The sequence below is a fragment of the Salminus brasiliensis genome, chromosome 6 (assembly GCF_030463535.1).
Source record: "Salminus brasiliensis chromosome 6, fSalBra1.hap2, whole genome shotgun sequence".
Lineage (NCBI taxonomy): Eukaryota > Metazoa > Chordata > Actinopteri > Characiformes > Bryconidae > Salminus > Salminus brasiliensis.
Window position 1 is genome coordinate 38,408,788 of NC_132883.1, and position 17,208 is coordinate 38,425,995.

The 17,208-nt window shown below is 44.1% G+C and overlaps 26 non-coding genes across 26 annotated transcripts; 13 read left to right on the top strand and 13 right to left on the bottom strand.

The window, feature by feature from the left end:
• Window positions 1-469: 469 nt before the first annotated feature.
• trnaw-cca (transfer RNA tryptophan (anticodon CCA)) lies at window positions 470-541 on the bottom strand. Its single transcript has one exon. It is a non-coding gene; the product is annotated as a tRNA-Trp (tRNA).
• A 133-nt stretch (window positions 542-674) lies between these two features.
• Window positions 675-747, top strand: trnak-uuu (transfer RNA lysine (anticodon UUU)). Its single transcript has one exon. It is a non-coding gene; the product is annotated as a tRNA-Lys (tRNA).
• A 1,045-nt stretch (window positions 748-1,792) lies between these two features.
• On the bottom strand, window positions 1,793-1,864 carry trnaw-cca (transfer RNA tryptophan (anticodon CCA)). The gene has a single exon. It is a non-coding gene; the product is annotated as a tRNA-Trp (tRNA).
• Window positions 1,865-1,997: 133 nt separating this feature from the next.
• On the top strand, window positions 1,998-2,070 carry trnak-uuu (transfer RNA lysine (anticodon UUU)). Its single transcript has one exon. It is a non-coding gene; the product is annotated as a tRNA-Lys (tRNA).
• Window positions 2,071-3,115: 1,045 nt separating this feature from the next.
• On the bottom strand, window positions 3,116-3,187 carry trnaw-cca (transfer RNA tryptophan (anticodon CCA)). The gene has a single exon. It is a non-coding gene; the product is annotated as a tRNA-Trp (tRNA).
• Window positions 3,188-3,320: 133 nt separating this feature from the next.
• Window positions 3,321-3,393, top strand: trnak-uuu (transfer RNA lysine (anticodon UUU)). Its single transcript has one exon. It is a non-coding gene; the product is annotated as a tRNA-Lys (tRNA).
• A 1,045-nt stretch (window positions 3,394-4,438) lies between these two features.
• trnaw-cca (transfer RNA tryptophan (anticodon CCA)) lies at window positions 4,439-4,510 on the bottom strand. The gene has a single exon. It is a non-coding gene; the product is annotated as a tRNA-Trp (tRNA).
• Window positions 4,511-4,643: 133 nt separating this feature from the next.
• Window positions 4,644-4,716, top strand: trnak-uuu (transfer RNA lysine (anticodon UUU)). Its single transcript has one exon. It is a non-coding gene; the product is annotated as a tRNA-Lys (tRNA).
• A 1,045-nt stretch (window positions 4,717-5,761) lies between these two features.
• trnaw-cca (transfer RNA tryptophan (anticodon CCA)) lies at window positions 5,762-5,833 on the bottom strand. The gene has a single exon. It is a non-coding gene; the product is annotated as a tRNA-Trp (tRNA).
• Window positions 5,834-5,966: 133 nt separating this feature from the next.
• On the top strand, window positions 5,967-6,039 carry trnak-uuu (transfer RNA lysine (anticodon UUU)). The gene has a single exon. It is a non-coding gene; the product is annotated as a tRNA-Lys (tRNA).
• Window positions 6,040-7,090: 1,051 nt separating this feature from the next.
• trnaw-cca (transfer RNA tryptophan (anticodon CCA)) lies at window positions 7,091-7,162 on the bottom strand. The gene has a single exon. It is a non-coding gene; the product is annotated as a tRNA-Trp (tRNA).
• A 133-nt stretch (window positions 7,163-7,295) lies between these two features.
• Window positions 7,296-7,368, top strand: trnak-uuu (transfer RNA lysine (anticodon UUU)). Its single transcript has one exon. It is a non-coding gene; the product is annotated as a tRNA-Lys (tRNA).
• A 1,045-nt stretch (window positions 7,369-8,413) lies between these two features.
• Window positions 8,414-8,485, bottom strand: trnaw-cca (transfer RNA tryptophan (anticodon CCA)). The gene has a single exon. It is a non-coding gene; the product is annotated as a tRNA-Trp (tRNA).
• A 133-nt stretch (window positions 8,486-8,618) lies between these two features.
• On the top strand, window positions 8,619-8,691 carry trnak-uuu (transfer RNA lysine (anticodon UUU)). Its single transcript has one exon. It is a non-coding gene; the product is annotated as a tRNA-Lys (tRNA).
• A 1,045-nt stretch (window positions 8,692-9,736) lies between these two features.
• On the bottom strand, window positions 9,737-9,808 carry trnaw-cca (transfer RNA tryptophan (anticodon CCA)). The gene has a single exon. It is a non-coding gene; the product is annotated as a tRNA-Trp (tRNA).
• A 133-nt stretch (window positions 9,809-9,941) lies between these two features.
• Window positions 9,942-10,014, top strand: trnak-uuu (transfer RNA lysine (anticodon UUU)). The gene has a single exon. It is a non-coding gene; the product is annotated as a tRNA-Lys (tRNA).
• A 1,043-nt stretch (window positions 10,015-11,057) lies between these two features.
• Window positions 11,058-11,129, bottom strand: trnaw-cca (transfer RNA tryptophan (anticodon CCA)). Its single transcript has one exon. It is a non-coding gene; the product is annotated as a tRNA-Trp (tRNA).
• Window positions 11,130-11,262: 133 nt separating this feature from the next.
• trnak-uuu (transfer RNA lysine (anticodon UUU)) lies at window positions 11,263-11,335 on the top strand. The gene has a single exon. It is a non-coding gene; the product is annotated as a tRNA-Lys (tRNA).
• A 1,045-nt stretch (window positions 11,336-12,380) lies between these two features.
• On the bottom strand, window positions 12,381-12,452 carry trnaw-cca (transfer RNA tryptophan (anticodon CCA)). Its single transcript has one exon. It is a non-coding gene; the product is annotated as a tRNA-Trp (tRNA).
• A 133-nt stretch (window positions 12,453-12,585) lies between these two features.
• Window positions 12,586-12,658, top strand: trnak-uuu (transfer RNA lysine (anticodon UUU)). The gene has a single exon. It is a non-coding gene; the product is annotated as a tRNA-Lys (tRNA).
• A 1,043-nt stretch (window positions 12,659-13,701) lies between these two features.
• On the bottom strand, window positions 13,702-13,773 carry trnaw-cca (transfer RNA tryptophan (anticodon CCA)). Its single transcript has one exon. It is a non-coding gene; the product is annotated as a tRNA-Trp (tRNA).
• A 133-nt stretch (window positions 13,774-13,906) lies between these two features.
• Window positions 13,907-13,979, top strand: trnak-uuu (transfer RNA lysine (anticodon UUU)). Its single transcript has one exon. It is a non-coding gene; the product is annotated as a tRNA-Lys (tRNA).
• Window positions 13,980-15,022: 1,043 nt separating this feature from the next.
• Window positions 15,023-15,094, bottom strand: trnaw-cca (transfer RNA tryptophan (anticodon CCA)). The gene has a single exon. It is a non-coding gene; the product is annotated as a tRNA-Trp (tRNA).
• A 133-nt stretch (window positions 15,095-15,227) lies between these two features.
• trnak-uuu (transfer RNA lysine (anticodon UUU)) lies at window positions 15,228-15,300 on the top strand. Its single transcript has one exon. It is a non-coding gene; the product is annotated as a tRNA-Lys (tRNA).
• Window positions 15,301-16,345: 1,045 nt separating this feature from the next.
• trnaw-cca (transfer RNA tryptophan (anticodon CCA)) lies at window positions 16,346-16,417 on the bottom strand. The gene has a single exon. It is a non-coding gene; the product is annotated as a tRNA-Trp (tRNA).
• A 133-nt stretch (window positions 16,418-16,550) lies between these two features.
• trnak-uuu (transfer RNA lysine (anticodon UUU)) lies at window positions 16,551-16,623 on the top strand. Its single transcript has one exon. It is a non-coding gene; the product is annotated as a tRNA-Lys (tRNA).
• The last annotated feature ends 585 nt before the right edge of the window (window positions 16,624-17,208 follow it).

Genomic DNA, 17,208 nt, shown 5'->3' on the forward strand with positions numbered 1-17,208 from the left:
TCGCACGCGCGCACTCTCACCCTCTCTGCCGTTTTTTCGCATTTAAGCACGCACTCCCTCCTTGCTCGCTGGCGCGTGCGCTTTCCGTCCATGCATGGTATAGGTCGCTGTATGGAGAGGCATGATCTGGAGTCCTTCCAGAAAACCTGATTTTTCCTACCAACATACTTCAGATAGCCGTAAGAAAATGACCCCCTAAAGACGCGCGAGGGTCTATAAATGTTTGTGATCCATCCCGAGATAAAGAACAGTGAGATTGAAAAATGTTAATATGTTATTGCAGCAGCAATAATGATATGTAGCTCATTTATTCATTCATTTCTGTGACTTAATTTAGTTAGAATTTCTATAAAGAAATGATATAAAAATAGAAAAAGACAGATAAAGCCCACAAACAGATGACCCTCTGTGTCTGACATAAGCAGCAGAAGGACTGACGGTACAGCGTGGTTTACTATAAATAAAGACGTGACCCCGACGTGATTTGAACACGCAACCTTCTGATCTGGAGTCAGACGCGCTACCGTTGCGCCACGAGGTCATTAGACGCCCACATTACTGTGTATGTGTGTGTTTGTCTGGTCAGAGCTCTCAGCAGCCTTCATTTCAGAGGCTATGTCCGCTTTCATCAGACATCGCAATCGTCAGATGGCCAAAACATCTCGACTGGCAGAGCCCGGATAGCTCAGTCGGTAGAGCATCAGACTTTTAATCTGAGGGTCCAGGGTTCAAGTCCCTGTTCGGGCGATGCTTTAGCTCCTTCCGACTCCCAGTGAAATCAAGCTACTAGAAGACGCATTAATTAGAGCACTCAGCGGGCAAACAATGCCTTTTAGCCTAATAATAAATAACTCAGTATCGTTGTGTCACATGACTAACATAAGACCTTAGTTGATCACCTCAACAAGTCAGCAAGTTTCTCCACAAAACTGCCATTTCACACAGAACCATGAGTAAACCATCTTCATCTCAGCCCTCCTGAAAACAAGCTCCAACCAGCATGAATTGTAAGTTGGTTTAAAGTGGTCTGGCTCTGTCTGACCAGCATTCCAGTCTTCAAAATTCAACTAATACTAGTCTGGTGTGCAGGTAACCATCAAAGGTCAACTTTCATTGCAGAATATAAAGAATAACAAACAAACAAACAAAACAGAAAAAACAGCAACGCCGTACCATGCTGTGTTTTCAGCCAGCAACACAGATACTGAGTAGTGTCCTGAGAGTTGGGTTCGAGCTCGTTTTCTACAGCATGATCTTTTACTCTAGCACACTCTTCCTCAGCTCATCTTCTTCTTAATCTTCTTCTCTCTTTCTTTCGCTCGCTCGCACGCGCGCACTCTCACCCTCTCTGCCGTTTTTTCGCATTTAAGCACGCACTCCCTCCTTGCTCGCTGGCGCGTGCGCTTTCCGTCCATGCATGGTATAGGTCGCTGTATGGAGAGGCATGATCTGGAGTCCTTCCAGAAAACCTGATTTTTCCTACCAACATACTTCAGATAGCCGTAAGAAAATGACCCCCTAAAGACGCGCGAGGGTCTATAAATGTTTGTGATCCATCCCGAGATAAAGAACAGTGAGATTGAAAAATGTTAATATGTTATTGCAGCAGCAATAATGATATGTAGCTCGTTTATTCATTCATTTCTGTGACTTAATTTAGTTAGAATTTCTATAAAGAAATGATATAAAAATAGAAAAAGACAGATAAAGCCCACAAACAGATGACCCTCTGTGTCTGACATAAGCAGCAGAAGGACTGACGGTACAGCGTGGTTTACTATAAATAAAGACGTGACCCCGACGTGATTTGAACACGCAACCTTCTGATCTGGAGTCAGACGCGCTACCGTTGCGCCACGAGGTCATTAGACGCCCACATTTCTGTGTATGTGTGTGTTTGTCTGGTCAGAGCTCTCAGCAGCCTTCATTTCAGAGGCTATGTCCGCTTTCATCAGACATCGCAATCGTCAGATGGCCAAAACATCTCGACTGGCAGAGCCCGGATAGCTCAGTCGGTAGAGCATCAGACTTTTAATCTGAGGGTCCAGGGTTCAAGTCCCTGTTCGGGCGATGCTTTAGCTCCTTCGGTCTCCCAGTGAAATCAAGCTACTAGAAGACGCATGAATTAGAGAACCAAGCGGGCAGACAAGGCCTTTTAGCCTAATAATAAATAACTCAGTATCGTTGTGTCACATGACTAACATAAGACCTTAGTTGATCACCTCAACAAGTCAGCAAGTTTCTCCACAAAACTGCCATTTCACACAGAACCATGAGTAAACCATCTTCATCTCAGCCCTCCTGAAAACAAGCTCCAACCAGCATGAATTGTAAGTTGGTTTAAAGTGGTCTGGCTCTGTCTGACCAGCATTCCAGTCTTCAAAATTCAACTAATACTAGTCTGGTGTGCAGGTAACCATCAAAGGTCAACTTTCATTGCAGAATATAAAGAATAACAAACAAACAAACAAAACAGAAAAAACAGCAACGCCGTACCATGCTGTGTTTTCAGCCAGCAACACAGATACTGAGTAGTGTCCTGAGAGTTGGGTTCGAGCTCGTTTTCTACAGCATGATCTTTTACTCTAGCACACTCTTCCTCAGCTCATCTTCTTCTTAATCTTCTTCTCTCTTTCTTTCGCTCGCTCGCACGCGCGCACTCTCACCCTCTCTGCCGTTTTTTCGCATTTAAGCACGCACTCCCTCCTTACTCGCTGGCGCGTGCGCTTTCCGTCCATGCATGGTATAGGTCGCTGTATGGAGAGGCATGATCTGGAGTCCTTCCAGAAAACCTGATTTTTCCTACCAACATACTTCAGATAGCCGTAAGAAAATGACCCCCTAAAGACGCGCGAGGGTCTATAAATGTTTGTGATCCATCCCGAGATAAAGAACAGTGAGATTGAAAAATGTTAATATGTTATTGCAGCAGCAATAATGATATGTAGCTCGTTTATTCATTCATTTCTGTGACTTAATTTAGTTAGAATTTCTATAAAGAAATGATATAAAAATAGAAAAAGACAGATAAAGCCCACAAACAGATGACCCTCTGTGTCTGACATAAGCAGCAGAAGGACTGACGGTACAGCGTGGTTTACTGTAAATAAAGACGTGACCCCGACGTGATTTGAACACGCAACCTTCTGATCTGGAGTCAGACGCGCTACCGTTGCGCCACGAGGTCATTAGATGCCCACATTATTGTGTATGTGTGTGTTTGTCTGGTCAGAGCTCTCAGCAGCCTTCATTTCAGAGGCTATGTCCGCTTTCATCAGACATCGCAATCGTCAGATGGCCAAAACATCTCGATTGGTAGAGCCCGGATAGCTCAGTCGGTAGAGCATCAGACTTTTAATCTGAGGGTCCAGGGTTCAAGTCCCTGTTCGGGCGATGCTTTAGCTCCTTCGGTCTCCCAGTGAAATCAAGCTACTAGAAGACGCATGAATTAGAGAACCCAGCGGGCAGACAAGGCCTTTTAGCCTAATAATAAATAACTCAGTATCGTTGTGTCACATGACTAACATAAGACCTTAGTTGATCACCTCAACAAGTCAGCAAGTTTCTCCACAAAACTGCCATTTCACACAGAACCATGAGTAAACCATCTTCATCTCAGCCCTCCTGAAAACAAGCTCCAACCAGCATGAATTGTAAGTTGGTTTAAAGTGGTCTGGCTCTGTCTGACCAGCATTCCAGTCTTCAAAATTCAACTAATACTAGTCTGGTGTGCAGGTAACCATCAAAGGTCAACTTTCATTGCAGAATATAAAGAATAACAAACAAACAAACAAAACAGAAAAAACAGCAACGCCGTACCATGCTGTGTTTTCAGCCAGCAACACAAATACTGAGTAGTGTCCTGAGAGTTGGGCTCGAGCTCGTTTTCTACAGCATGATCTTTTACTCTAGCACACTCTTCCTCAGCTCATCTTCTTCTTAATCTTCTTCTCTCTTTCTTTCGCTCGCTCGCACGCGCGCACTCTCACCCTCTCTGCCGTTTTTTCGCATTTAAGCACGCACTCCCTCCTTGCTCGCTGGCGCGTGCGCTTTCCGTCCATGCATGGTATAGGTCGCTGTATGGAGAGGCATGATCTGGAGTCCTTCCAGAAAACCTGATTTTTCCTACCAACATACTTCAGATAGCCGTAAGAAAATGACCCCCTAAAGACGCGTGAGGGTCTATAAATGTTTGTGATCCATCCCGAGATAAAGAACAGTGAGATTGAAAAATGTTAATATGTTATTGCAGCTGCAATAATGATATGTAGCTCGTTTATTCATTCATTTCTGTGACTTAATTTAGTTAGAATTTCTATAAAAAAATGATATAAAAATAGAAAAAGACAGATAAAGCCCACAAACAGATGACCCTCTGTGTCTGACATAAGCAGCAGAAGGACTGACGGTACAGCGTGGTTTACTGTAAACAAAGACGTGACCCCGTCGTGATTTGAACACGCAACCTTCTGATCTGGAGTCAGACGCGCTACCTTTGCGCCACGAGGTCATTAGTCGTCCACATTATTGTGTATGTGTGTGTTTGTCTGGTCAGAGCTCTCAGCAGCCTTCATTTCAGAGGCTATGTCCGCTTTCATCAGACATCGCAATCGTCAGATGGCCAAAACATCTCGACTGGCAGAGCCCGGATAGCTCAGTCGGTAGAGCATCAGACTTTTAATCTGAGGGTCCAGGGTTCAAGTCCCTGTTCGGGCGATGCTTTAGCTCCTTCGGTCTCCCAGTGAAATCAAGCTACTAGAAGACGCATTAATTAGAGAACCCAGCGGGCAGAAAAGGCCTTTTAGCCTAATAATAAATAACTCAGTATCGTTGTGTCACATGACTAACATAAGACCTTAGTTGATCACCTCAACAAGTCAGCAAGTTTCTCCACAAAACTGCCATTTCACACAGAACCATGAGTAAACCATCTTCATCTCAGCCCTCCTGAAAACAAGCTCCAACCAGCATGAATTGTAAGTTGGTTTAAAGTGGTCTGGCTCTGTCTGACCAGCATTCCAGTCTTCAAAATTCAACTAATACTAGTCTGGTGTGCAGGTAACCATCAAAGGTCAACTTTCATTGCAGAATATAAAGAATAACAAACAAACAAACAAAACAGAAAAAACAGCAACGCCGTACCATGCTGTGTTTTCAGCCAGCAACACAAATACTGAGTAGTGTCCTGAGAGTTGGGCTCGAGCTCGTTTTCTACAGCATGATCTTTTACTCTAGCACACTCTTCCTCAGCTCATCTTCTTCTTAATCTTCTTCTCTCTTTCTTTCGCTCGCTCGCACGCGCGCACTCTCACCCTCTCTGCCGTTTTTTCGCATTTAAGCACGCACTCCCTCCTTGCTCGTTTGCGCGTGCGCTTTCCGTCCATGCATGGTATAGGTCGCTGTATGGAGAGGCATGATCTGGAGTCCTTCCAGAAAACCTGATTTTTCCTACCAACATACTTCAGATAGCCGTAAGAAAATGACCCCCTAAAGACGCGTGAGGGTCTATAAATGTTTGTGATCCATCCCGAGATAAAGAACAGTGAGATTGAAAAATGTTAATATGTTATTGCAGCTGCAATAATGATATGTAGCTCGTTTATTCATTCATTTCTGTGACTTAATTTAGTTAGAATTTCTATTAAAAAATGATATAAAAATAGAAAAAGACAGATAAAGCCCACAAACAGATGACCCTCTGTGTCTGACATAAGCAGCAGAAGGACTGACGGTACAGCGTGGTTTACTGTAAACAAAGACGTGACCCCGACGTGATTTGAACACGCAACCTTCTGATCTGGAGTCAGACGCGCTACCGTTGCGCCACGAGGTCATTAGTCGTCCACATTATTGTGTATGTGTGTGTTTGTCTGGTCAGAGCTCTCAGCAGCCTTCATTTCAGAGGCTATGTCCGCTTTCATCAGACATCGCAATCGTCAGATGGCCAAAACATCTCGGCTGGCAGAGCCCGGATAGCTCAGTTGGTAGAGCATCAGACTTTTAATCTGAGGGTCCAGGGTTCAAGTCCCTGTTCAGGCGATGCTTTAGCTCCTTCCGACTCCCAGTGAAATCAAGCTACTAGAAGACGCATGAATTAGAGAACCCAGCGGGCAGACAACGGTCAGACCTTTGAGCCTAATAATAAATAACTCAGTATCGTTGTGTCACATGACTAACATAAGACCTTAGTTGATCACCTCAACAAGTCAGCAAGTTTCTCCACAAAACTGCCATTTCACACAGAACCATGAGTAAACCATCTTCATCTCAGCCCTCCTGAAAACAAGCTCCAACCAGCATGAATTGTAAGTTGGTTTAAAGTGGTCTGGCTCTGTCTGACCAGCATTCCAGTCTTCAAAATTCAACTAATACTAGTCTGGTGTGCAGGTAACCATCAAAGGTCAACTTTCATTGCAGAATATAAAGAATAACAAACAAACAAAGAAAACAGAAAAAACAGCAACGCCGTACCATGCTGTGTTTTCAGCCAGCAACACAGATACTGAGTAGTGTCCTGAGAGTTGGGCTCGAGCTCGTTTTCTACAGCATGATCTTTTACTCTAGCACACTCTTCCTCAGCTCATCTCCTTCTTAATTTTCATCTCTCTTTCTTTCGCTCGCTCGCACGCGCGCACTCTCACCCTCTCTGCCGTTTTTTCGCATTTAAGCACGCACTCCCTCCTTGCTCGCTGGCGCGTGCGCTTTCCGTCCATGCATGGTATAGGTCGCTGTATGGAGAGGCATGATCTGGAGTCCTTCCAGAAAACCTGATTTTTCCTACCAACATACTTCAGATAGCCGTAAGAAAATGACCACCTAAAGACGCGCGAGGGTCTATAAATGTTTGTGATCCATCCCGAGATAAAGAACAGTGAGATTGAAAAATGTTAATATGTTATTGCAGCAGCAATAATGATATGTAGCTCGTTTATTCATTCATTTCTGTGACTTAATTTAGTTAGAATTTCTATAAAGAAATGATATAAAAATAGAAAAAGACAGATAAAGCCCACAAACAGATGACCCTCTGTGTCTGACATAAGCAGCAGAAGGACTGACGGTACAGCGTGGTTTACTATAAATAAAGACGTGACCCCGACGTGATTTGAACACGCAACCTTCTGATCTGGAGTCAGACGCGCTACCGTTGCGCCACGAGGTCATTAGACGCCCACATTACTGTGTATGTGTGTGTTTGTCTGGTCAGAGCTCTCAGCAGCCTTAATTTCAGAGGCTATGTCCGCTTTCATCAGACATCGCAATCGTCAGATGGCCAAAACATCTCGACTGGCAGAGCCCGGATAGCTCACTCGGTAGAGCATCAGACTTTTAATCTGAGGGTCCAGGGTTCAAGTCCCTGTTCGGGCGATGCTTTAGCTCCTTCCGACTCCCAGTGAAATCAAGCTACTAGAAGACGCATTAATTAGAACACTCAGCGGGCAAACAATGCCTTTTAGCCTAATAATAAATAACTCAGTATCGTTGTGTCACATGACTAACATAAGACCTTAGTTGATCACCTCAACAAGTCAGCAAGTTTCTCCACAAAACTGCCATTTCACACAGAACCATGAGTAAACCATCTTCATCTCAGCCCTCCTGAAAACAAGCTCCAACCAGCACGAATTGTAAGTTGGTTTAAAGTGGTCTGGCTCTGTCTGACCAGCATTCCAGTCTTCAAAATTCAACTAATACTAGTCTGGTGTGCAGGTAACCATCAAAGGTCAACTTTCATTGCAGAATATAAAGAATAACAAACAAACAAACAAAACAGAAAAAACAGCAACGCCGTACCATGCTGTGTTTTCAGCCAGCAACACAGATACTGAGTAGTGTCCTGAGAGTTGGGTTCGAGCTCGTTTTCTACAGCATGATCTTTTACTCTAGCACACTCTTCCTCAGCTCATCTTCTTCTTAATCTTCTTCTCTCTTTCTTTCGCTCGCTCGCACGCGCGCACTCTCACCCTCTCTGCCGTTTTTTCGCATTTAAGCACGCACTCCCTCCTTGCTCGCTGGCGCGTGCGCTTTCCGTCCATGCATGGTATAGGTCGCTGTATGGAGAGGCATGATCTGGAGTCCTTCCAGAAAACCTGATTTTTCCTACCAACATACTTCAGATAGCCGTAAGAAAATGACCCCCTAAAGACGCGCGAGGGTCTATAAATGTTTGTGATCCATCCCGAGATAAAGAACAGTGAGATTGAAAAATGTTAATATGTTATTGCAGCAGCAATAATGATATGTAGCTCGTTTATTCATTCATTTCTGTGACTTAATTTAGTTAGAATTTCTATAAAGAAATGATATAAAAATAGAAAAAGACAGATAAAGCCCACAAACAGATGACCCTCTGTGTCTGACATAAGCAGCAGAAGGACTGACGGTACAGCGTGGTTTACTGTAAATAAAGACGTGACCCCGACGTGATTTGAACACGCAACCTTCTGATCTGGAGTCAGACGCGATACCGTTGCGCCACGAGGTCATTAGATGCCCACATTATTGTGTATGTGTGTGTTTGTCTGGTCAGAGCTCTCAGCAGCCTTCATTTCAGAGGCTATGTCCGCTTTCATCAGACATCGCAATCGTCAGATGGCCAAAACATCTCGATTGGTAGAGCCCGGATAGCTCAGTCGGTAGAGCATCAGACTTTTAATCTGAGGGTCCAGGGTTCAAGTCCCTGTTCGGGCGATGCTTTAGCTCCTTCGGTCTCCCAGTGAAATCAAGCTACTAGAAGACGCATGAATTAGAGAACCCAGCGGGCAGACAAGGCCTTTTAGCCTAATAATAAATAACTCAGTATCGTTGTGTCACATGACTAACATAAGACCTTAGTTGATCACCTCAACAAGTCAGCAAGTTTCTCCACAAAACTGCCATTTCACACAGAACCATGAGTAAACCATCTTCATCTCAGCCCTCCTGAAAACAAGCTCCAACCAGCATGAATTGTAAGTTGGTTTAAAGTGGTCTGGCTCTGTCTGACCAGCATTCCAGTCTTCAAAATTCAACTAATACTAGTCTGGTGTGCAGGTAACCATCAAAGGTCAACTTTCATTGCAGAATATAAAGAATAACAAACAAACAAACAAAACAGAAAAAACAGCAACGCCGTACCATGCTGTGTTTTCAGCCAGCAACACAAATACTGAGTAGTGTCCTGAGAGTTGGGCTCGAGCTCGTTTTCTACAGCATGATCTTTTACTCTAGCACACTCTTCCTCAGCTCATCTTCTTCTTAATCTTCTTCTCTCTTTCTTTCGCTCGCTCGCACGCGCGCACTCTCACCCTCTCTGCCGTTTTTTCGCATTTAAGCACGCACTCCCTCCTTGCTCGCTTGCGCGTGCGCTTTCCGTCCATGCATGGTATAGGTCGCTGTATGGAGAGGCATGATCTGGAGTCCTTCCAGAAAACCTGATTTTTCCTACCAACATACTTCAGATAGCCGTAAGAAAATGACCCCCTAAAGACGCGTGAGGGTCTATAAATGTTTGTGATCCATCCCGAGATAAAGAACAGTGAGATTGAAAAATGTTAATATGTTATTGCAGCTGCAATAATGATATGTAGCTCGTTTATTCATTCATTTCTGTGACTTAATTTAGTTAGAATTTCTATAAAAAAATGATATAAAAATAGAAAAAGACAGATAAAGCCCACAAACAGATGACCCTCTGTGTCTGACATAAGCAGCAGAAGGACTGACGGTACAGCGTGGTTTACTGTAAACAAAGACGTGACCCCGACGTGATTTGAACACGCAACCTTCTGATCTGGAGTCAGACGCGCTACCTTTGCGCCACGAGGTCATTAATCGTCCACATTATTGTGTATGTGTGTGTTTGTCTGGTCAGAGCTCTCAGCAGCCTTCATTTCAGAGGCTATGTCCGCTTTCATCAGACATCGCAATCGTCAGATGGCCAAAACATCTCGACTGGCAGAGCCCGAATAGCTCAGTCGGTAGAGCATCAGACTTTTAATCTGAGGGTCCAGGGTTCAAGTCCCTGTTCAGGCGATGCTTTAGCTCCTTCCGACTCCCAGTGAAATCAAGCTACTACAAGACGCATTAATTAGAGCACTCAGCGGGCAGACAACGGTCAGACCTTTGAGCCTAATAATAAATAACTCAGTATCGTTGTGTCACATGACTAACATAAGACCTTAGTTGATCACCTCAGCAAGTTTCTCCACAAAACTGCCATTTCACACAGAACCACGAGTAAACCATCTTCATCTCAGCCCTCCTGAAAACAAGCTCCAACCAGCATGAATTGTAAGTTGGTTTAAAGTGGTCTGGCTCTGTCTGACCAGCATTCCAGTCTTCAAAATTCAACTAATACTAGTCTGGTGTGCAGGTAACCATCAAAGGTCAACTTTCATTGCAGAATATAAAGAATAACAAACAAACAAACAAAACAGAAAAAACAGCAACGCCGTACCATGCTGTGTTTTCAGCCAGCAACACAGATACTGAGTAGTGTCCTGAGAGTTGGGTTCGAGCTCGTTTTCTACAGCATGATCTTTTACTCTAGCACACTCTTCCTCAGCTCATCTTCTTCTTAATCTTCTTCTCTCTTTCTTTCGCTCGCTCGCACGCGCGCACTCTCACCCTCTCTGCCGTTTTTTCGCATTTAAGCACGCACTCCCTCCTTGCTCGCTGGCGCGTGCGCTTTCCGTCCATGCATGGTATAGGTCGCTGTATGGAGAGGCATGATCTGGAGTCCTTCCAGAAAACCTGATTTTTCCTACCAACATACTTCAGATTGCCGTAAGAAAATGACCCCCTAAAGACGCGCGAGGGTCTATAAATGTTTGTGATCCATCCCGAGATAAAGAACAGTGAGATTGAAAAATGTTAATATGTTATTGCAGCAGCAATAATGATATGTAGCTCGTTTATTCATTCATTTCTGTGACTTAATTTAGTTAGAATTTCTATAAAGAAATGATATAAAAATAGAAAAAGACAGATAAAGCCCACAAACAGATGACCCTCTGTGTCTGACATAAGCAGCAGAAGGACTGACGGTACAGCGTGGTTTACTGTAAATAAAGACGTGACCCCGACGTGATTTGAACACGCAACCTTCTGATCTGGAGTCAGACGCGATACCGTTGCGCCACGAGGTCATTAGATGCCCACATTATTGTGTATGTGTGTGTTTGTCTGGTCAGAGCTCTCAGCAGCCTTCATTTCAGAGGCTATGTCCGCTTTCATCAGACATCGCAATCGTCAGATGGCCAAAACATCTCGATTGGTAGAGCCCGGATAGCTCAGTCGGTAGAGCATCAGACTTTTAATCTGAGGGTCCAGGGTTCAAGTCCCTGTTCGGGCGATGCTTTAGCTCCTTCGGTCTCCCAGTGAAATCAAGCTACTAGAAGACGCATGAATTAGAGAACCCAGCGGGCAGACAAGGCCTTTTAGCCTAATAATAAATAACTCAGTATCGTTGTGTCACATGACTAACATAAGACCTTAGTTGATCACCTCAACAAGTCAGCAAGTTTCTCCACAAAACTGCCATTTCACACAGAACCATGAGTAAACCATCTTCATCTCAGCCCTCCTGAAAACAAGCTCCAACCAGCATGAATTGTAAGTTGGTTTAAAGTGGTCTGGCTCTGTCTGACCAGCATTCCAGTCTTCAAAATTCAACTAATACTAGTCTGGTGTGCAGGTAACCATCAAAGGTCAACTTTCATTGCAGAATATAAAGAATAACAAACAAACAAACAAAACAGAAAAAACAGCAACGCCGTACCATGCTGTGTTTTCAGCCAGCAACACAAATACTGAGTAGTGTCCTGAGAGTTGGGCTCGAGCTCGTTTTCTACAGCATGATCTTTTACTCTAGCACACTCTTCCTCAGCTCATCTTCTTCTTAATCTTCTTCTCTCTTTCTTTCGCTCGCTCGCACGCGCGCACTCTCACCCTCTCTGCCGTTTTTTCGCATTTAAGCACGCACTCCCTCCTTGCTCGCTTGCGCGTGCGCTTTCCGTCCATGCATGGTATAGGTCGCTGTATGGAGAGGCATGATCTGGAGTCCTTCCAGAAAACCTGATTTTTCCTACCAACATACTTCAGATAGCCGTAAGAAAATGACCCCCTAAAGACGCGTGAGGGTCTATAAATGTTTGTGATCCATCCCGAGATAAAGAACAGTGAGATTGAAAAATGTTAATATGTTATTGCAGCTGCAATAATGATATGTAGCTCGTTTATTCATTCATTTCTGTGACTTAATTTAGTTAGAATTTCTATAAAAAAATGATATAAAAATAGAAAAAGACAGATAAAGCCCACAAACAGATGACCCTCTGTGTCTGACATAAGCAGCAGAAGGACTGACGGTACAGCGTGGTTTACTGTAAACAAAGACGTGACCCCGACGTGATTTGAACACGCAACCTTCTGATCTGGAGTCAGACGCGCTACCTTTGCGCCACGAGGTCATTAATCGTCCACATTATTGTGTATGTGTGTGTTTGTCTGGTCAGAGCTCTCAGCAGCCTTCATTTCAGAGGCTATGTCCGCTTTCATCAGACATCGCAATCGTCAGATGGCCAAAACATCTCGACTGGCAGAGCCCGGATAGCTCAGTCGGTAGAGCATCAGACTTTTAATCTGAGGGTCCAGGGTTCAAGTCCCTGTTCAGGCGATGCTTTAGCTCCTTCCGACTCCCAGTGAAATCAAGCTACTACAAGACGCATTAATTAGAGCACTCAGCGGGCAGACAACGGTCAGACCTTTGAGCCTAATAATAAATAACTCAGTATCGTTGTGTCACATGACTAACATAAGACCTTAGTTGATCACCTCAGCAAGTTTCTCCACAAAACTGCCATTTCACACAGAACCATGAGTAAACCATCTTCATCTCAGCCCTCCTGAAAACAAGCTCCAACCAGCATGAATTGTAAGTTGGTTTAAAGTGGTCTGGCTCTGTCTGACCAGCATTCCAGTCTTCAAAATTCAACTAATACTAGTCTGGTGTGCAGGTAACCATCAAAGGTCAACTTTCATTGCAGAATATAAAGAATAACAAACAAACAAACAAAACAGAAAAAACAGCAACGCCGTACCATGCTGTGTTTTCAGCCAGCAACACAGATACTGAGTAGTGTCCTGAGAGTTGGGTTCGAGCTCGTTTTCTACAGCATGATCTTTTACTCTAGCACACTCTTCCTCAGCTCATCTTCTTCTTAATCTTCTTCTCTCTTTCTTTCGCTCGCTCGCACGCGCGCACTCTCACCCTCTCTGCCGTTTTTTCGCATTTAAGCACGCACTCCCTCCTTGCTCGCTGGCGCGTGCGCTTTCCGTCCATGCATGGTATAGGTCGCTGTATGGAGAGGCATGATCTGGAGTCCTTCCAGAAAACCTGATTTTTCCTACCAACATACTTCAGATTGCCGTAAGAAAATGACCCCCTAAAGACGCGCGAGGGTCTATAAATGTTTGTGATCCATCCCGAGATAAAGAACAGTGAGATTGAAAAATGTTAATATGTTATTGCAGCTGCAATAATGATATGTAGCTCGTTTATTCATTCATTTCTGTGACTTAATTTAGTTAGAATTTCTATAAAAAAATGATATAAAAATAGAAAAAGACAGATAAAGCCCACAAACAGATGACCCTCTGTGTCTGACATAAGCAGCAGAAGGACTGACGGTACAGCGTGGTTTACTGTAAACAAAGACGTGACCCCGACGTGATTTGAACACGCAACCTTCTGATCTGGAGTCAGACGCGCTACCTTTGCGCCACGAGGTCATTAATCGTCCACATTATTGTGTATGTGTGTGTTTGTCTGGTCAGAGCTCTCAGCAGCCTTCATTTCAGAGGCTATGTCCGCTTTCATCAGACATCGCAATCGTCAGATGGCCAAAACATCTCGACTGGCAGAGCCCGGATAGCTCAGTCGGTAGAGCATCAGACTTTTAATCTGAGGGTCCAGGGTTCAAGTCCCTGTTCAGGCGATGCTTTAGCTCCTTCCGACTCCCAGTGAAATCAAGCTACTACAAGACGCATTAATTAGAGCACTCAGCGGGCAGACAACGGTCAGACCTTTGAGCCTAATAATAAATAACTCAGTATCGTTGTGTCACATGACTAACATAAGACCTTAGTTGATCACCTCAGCAAGTTTCTCCACAAAACTGCCATTTCACACAGAACCATGAGTAAACCATCTTCATCTCAGCCCTCCTGAAAACAAGCTCCAACCAGCATGAATTGTAAGTTGGTTTAAAGTGGTCTGGCTCTGTCTGACCAGCATTCCAGTCTTCAAAATTCAACTAATACTAGTCTGGTGTGCAGGTAACCATCAAAGGTCAACTTTCATTGCAGAATATAAAGAATAACAAACAAACAAACAAAACAGAAAAAACAGCAACGCCGTACCATGCTGTGTTTTCAGCCAGCAACACAGATACTGAGTAGTGTCCTGAGAGTTGGGTTCGAGCTCGTTTTCTACAGCATGATCTTTTACTCTAGCACACTCTTCCTCAGCTCATCTTCTTCTTAATCTTCTTCTCTCTTTCTTTCGCTCGCTCGCACGCGCGCACTCTCACCCTCTCTGCCGTTTTTTCGCATTTAAGCACGCACTCCCTCCTTGCTCGCTGGCGCGTGCGCTTTCCGTCCATGCATGGTATAGGTCGCTGTATGGAGAGGCATGATCTGGAGTCCTTCCAGAAAACCTGATTTTTCCTACCAACATACTTCAGATTGCCGTAAGAAAATGACCCCCTAAAGACGCGCGAGGGTCTATAAATGTTTGTGATCCATCCCGAGATAAAGAACAGTGAGATTGAAAAATGTTAATATGTTATTGCAGCAGCAATAATGATATGTAGCTCGTTTATTCATTCATTTTTGTGACTTAATTTAGTTAGAATTTCTATAAAGAAATGATATAAAAATAGAAAAAGACAGATAAAGCCCACAAACAGATGACCCTCTGTGTCTGACATAAGCAGCAGAAGGACTGACGGTACAGCGTGGTTTACTGTAAATAAAGACGTGACCCCGACGTGATTTGAACACGCAACCTTCTGATCTGGAGTCAGACGCGATACCGTTGCGCCACGAGGTCATTAGATGCCCACATTATTGTGTATGTGTGTGTTTGTCTGGTCAGAGCTCTCAGCAGCCTTCATTTCAGAGGCTATGTCCGCTTTCATCAGACATCGCAATCGTCAGATGGCCAAAACATCTCGATTGGTAGAGCCCGGATAGCTCAGTCGGTAGAGCATCAGACTTTTAATCTGAGGGTCCAGGGTTCAAGTCCCTGTTCGGGCGATGCTTTAGCTCCTTCGGTCTCCCAGTGAAATCAAGCTACTAGAAGACGCATGAATTAGAGAACCCAGCGGGCAGACAACGCCTTTTAGCCTAATAATAAATAACTCAGTATCGTTGTGTCACATGACTAACATAAGACCTTAGTTGATCACCTCAACAAGTCAGCAAGTTTCTCCACAAAACTGCCATTTCACACAGAACCATGAGTAAACCATCTTCATCTCAGCCCTCCTGAAAACAAGCTCCAACCAGCATGAATTGTAAGTTGGTTTAAAGTGGTCTGGCTCTGTCTGACCAGCATTCCAGTCTTCAAAATTCAACTAATACTAGTCTGGTGTGCAGGTAACCATCAAAGGTCAACTTTCATTGCAGAATATAAAGAATAACAAACAAACAAACAAAACAGAAAAAACAGCAACGCCGTACCATGCTGTGTTTTCAGCCAGCAACACAAATACTGAGTAGTGTCCTGAGAGTTGGGCTCGAGCTCGTTTTCTACAGCATGATCTTTTACTCTAGCACACTCTTCCTCAGCTCATCTTCTTCTTAATCTTCTTCTCTCTTTCTTTCGCTCGCTCGCACGCGCGCACTCTCACCCTCTCTGCCGTTTTTTCGCATTTAAGCACGCACTCCCTCCTTGCTCGCTTGCGCGTGCGCTTTCCGTCCATGCATGGTATAGGTCGCTGTATGGAGAGGCATGATCTGGAGTCCTTCCAGAAAACCTGATTTTTCCTACCAACATACTTCAGATAGCCGTAAGAAAATGACCCCCTAAAGACGCGTGAGGGTCTATAAATGTTTGTGATCCATCCCGAGATAAAGAACAGTGAGATTGAAAAATGTTAATATGTTATTGCAGCTGCAATAATGATATGTAGCTCGTTTATTCATTCATTTCTGTGACTTAATTTAGTTAGAATTTCTATAAAAAAATGATATAAAAATAGAAAAAGACAGATAAAGCCCACAAACAGATGACCCTCTGTGTCTGACATAAGCAGCAGAAGGACTGACGGTACAGCGTGGTTTACTGTAAACAAAGACGTGACCCCGACGTGATTTGAACACGCAACCTTCTGATCTGGAGTCAGACGCGCTACCTTTGCGCCACGAGGTCATTAATCGTCCACATTATTGTGTATGTGTGTGTTTGTCTGGTCAGAGCTCTCAGCAGCCTTCATTTCAGAGGCTATGTCCGCTTTCATCAGACATCGCAATCGTCAGATGGCCAAAACATCTCGACTGGCAGAGCCCGGATAGCTCAGTCGGTAGAGCATCAGACTTTTAATCTGAGGGTCCAGGGTTCAAGTCCCTGTTCAGGCGATGCTTTAGCTCCTTCCGACTCCCAGTGAAATCAAGCTACTACAAGACGCATTAATTAGAGCACTCAGCGGGCAGACAACGGTCAGACCTTTGAGCCTAATAATAAATAACTCAGTATCGTTGTGTCACATGACTAACATAAGACCTTAGTTGATCACCTCAGCAAGTTTCTCCACAAAACTGCCATTTCACACAGAACCATGAGTAAACCATCTTCATCTCAGCCCTCCTGAAAACAAGCTCCAACCAGCATGAATTGTAAGTTGGTTTAAAGTGGTCTGGCTCTGTCTGACCAGCATTCCAGTCTTCAAAATTCAACTAATACTAGTCTGGTGTGCAGGTAACCATCAAAGGTCAACTTTCATTGCAGAATATAAAGAATAACAAACAAACAAACAAAACAGAAAAAACAGCAACGCCGTACCATGCTGTGTTTTCAGCCAGCAACACAGATACTGAGTAGTGTCCTGAGAGTTGGGTTCGAGCTCGTTTTCTACAGCATGATCTTTTACTCTAGCACACTCTTCCTCAGCTCATCTTCTTCTTAATCTTCTTCTCTCTTTCTTTCGCTCGCTCGCACGCGCG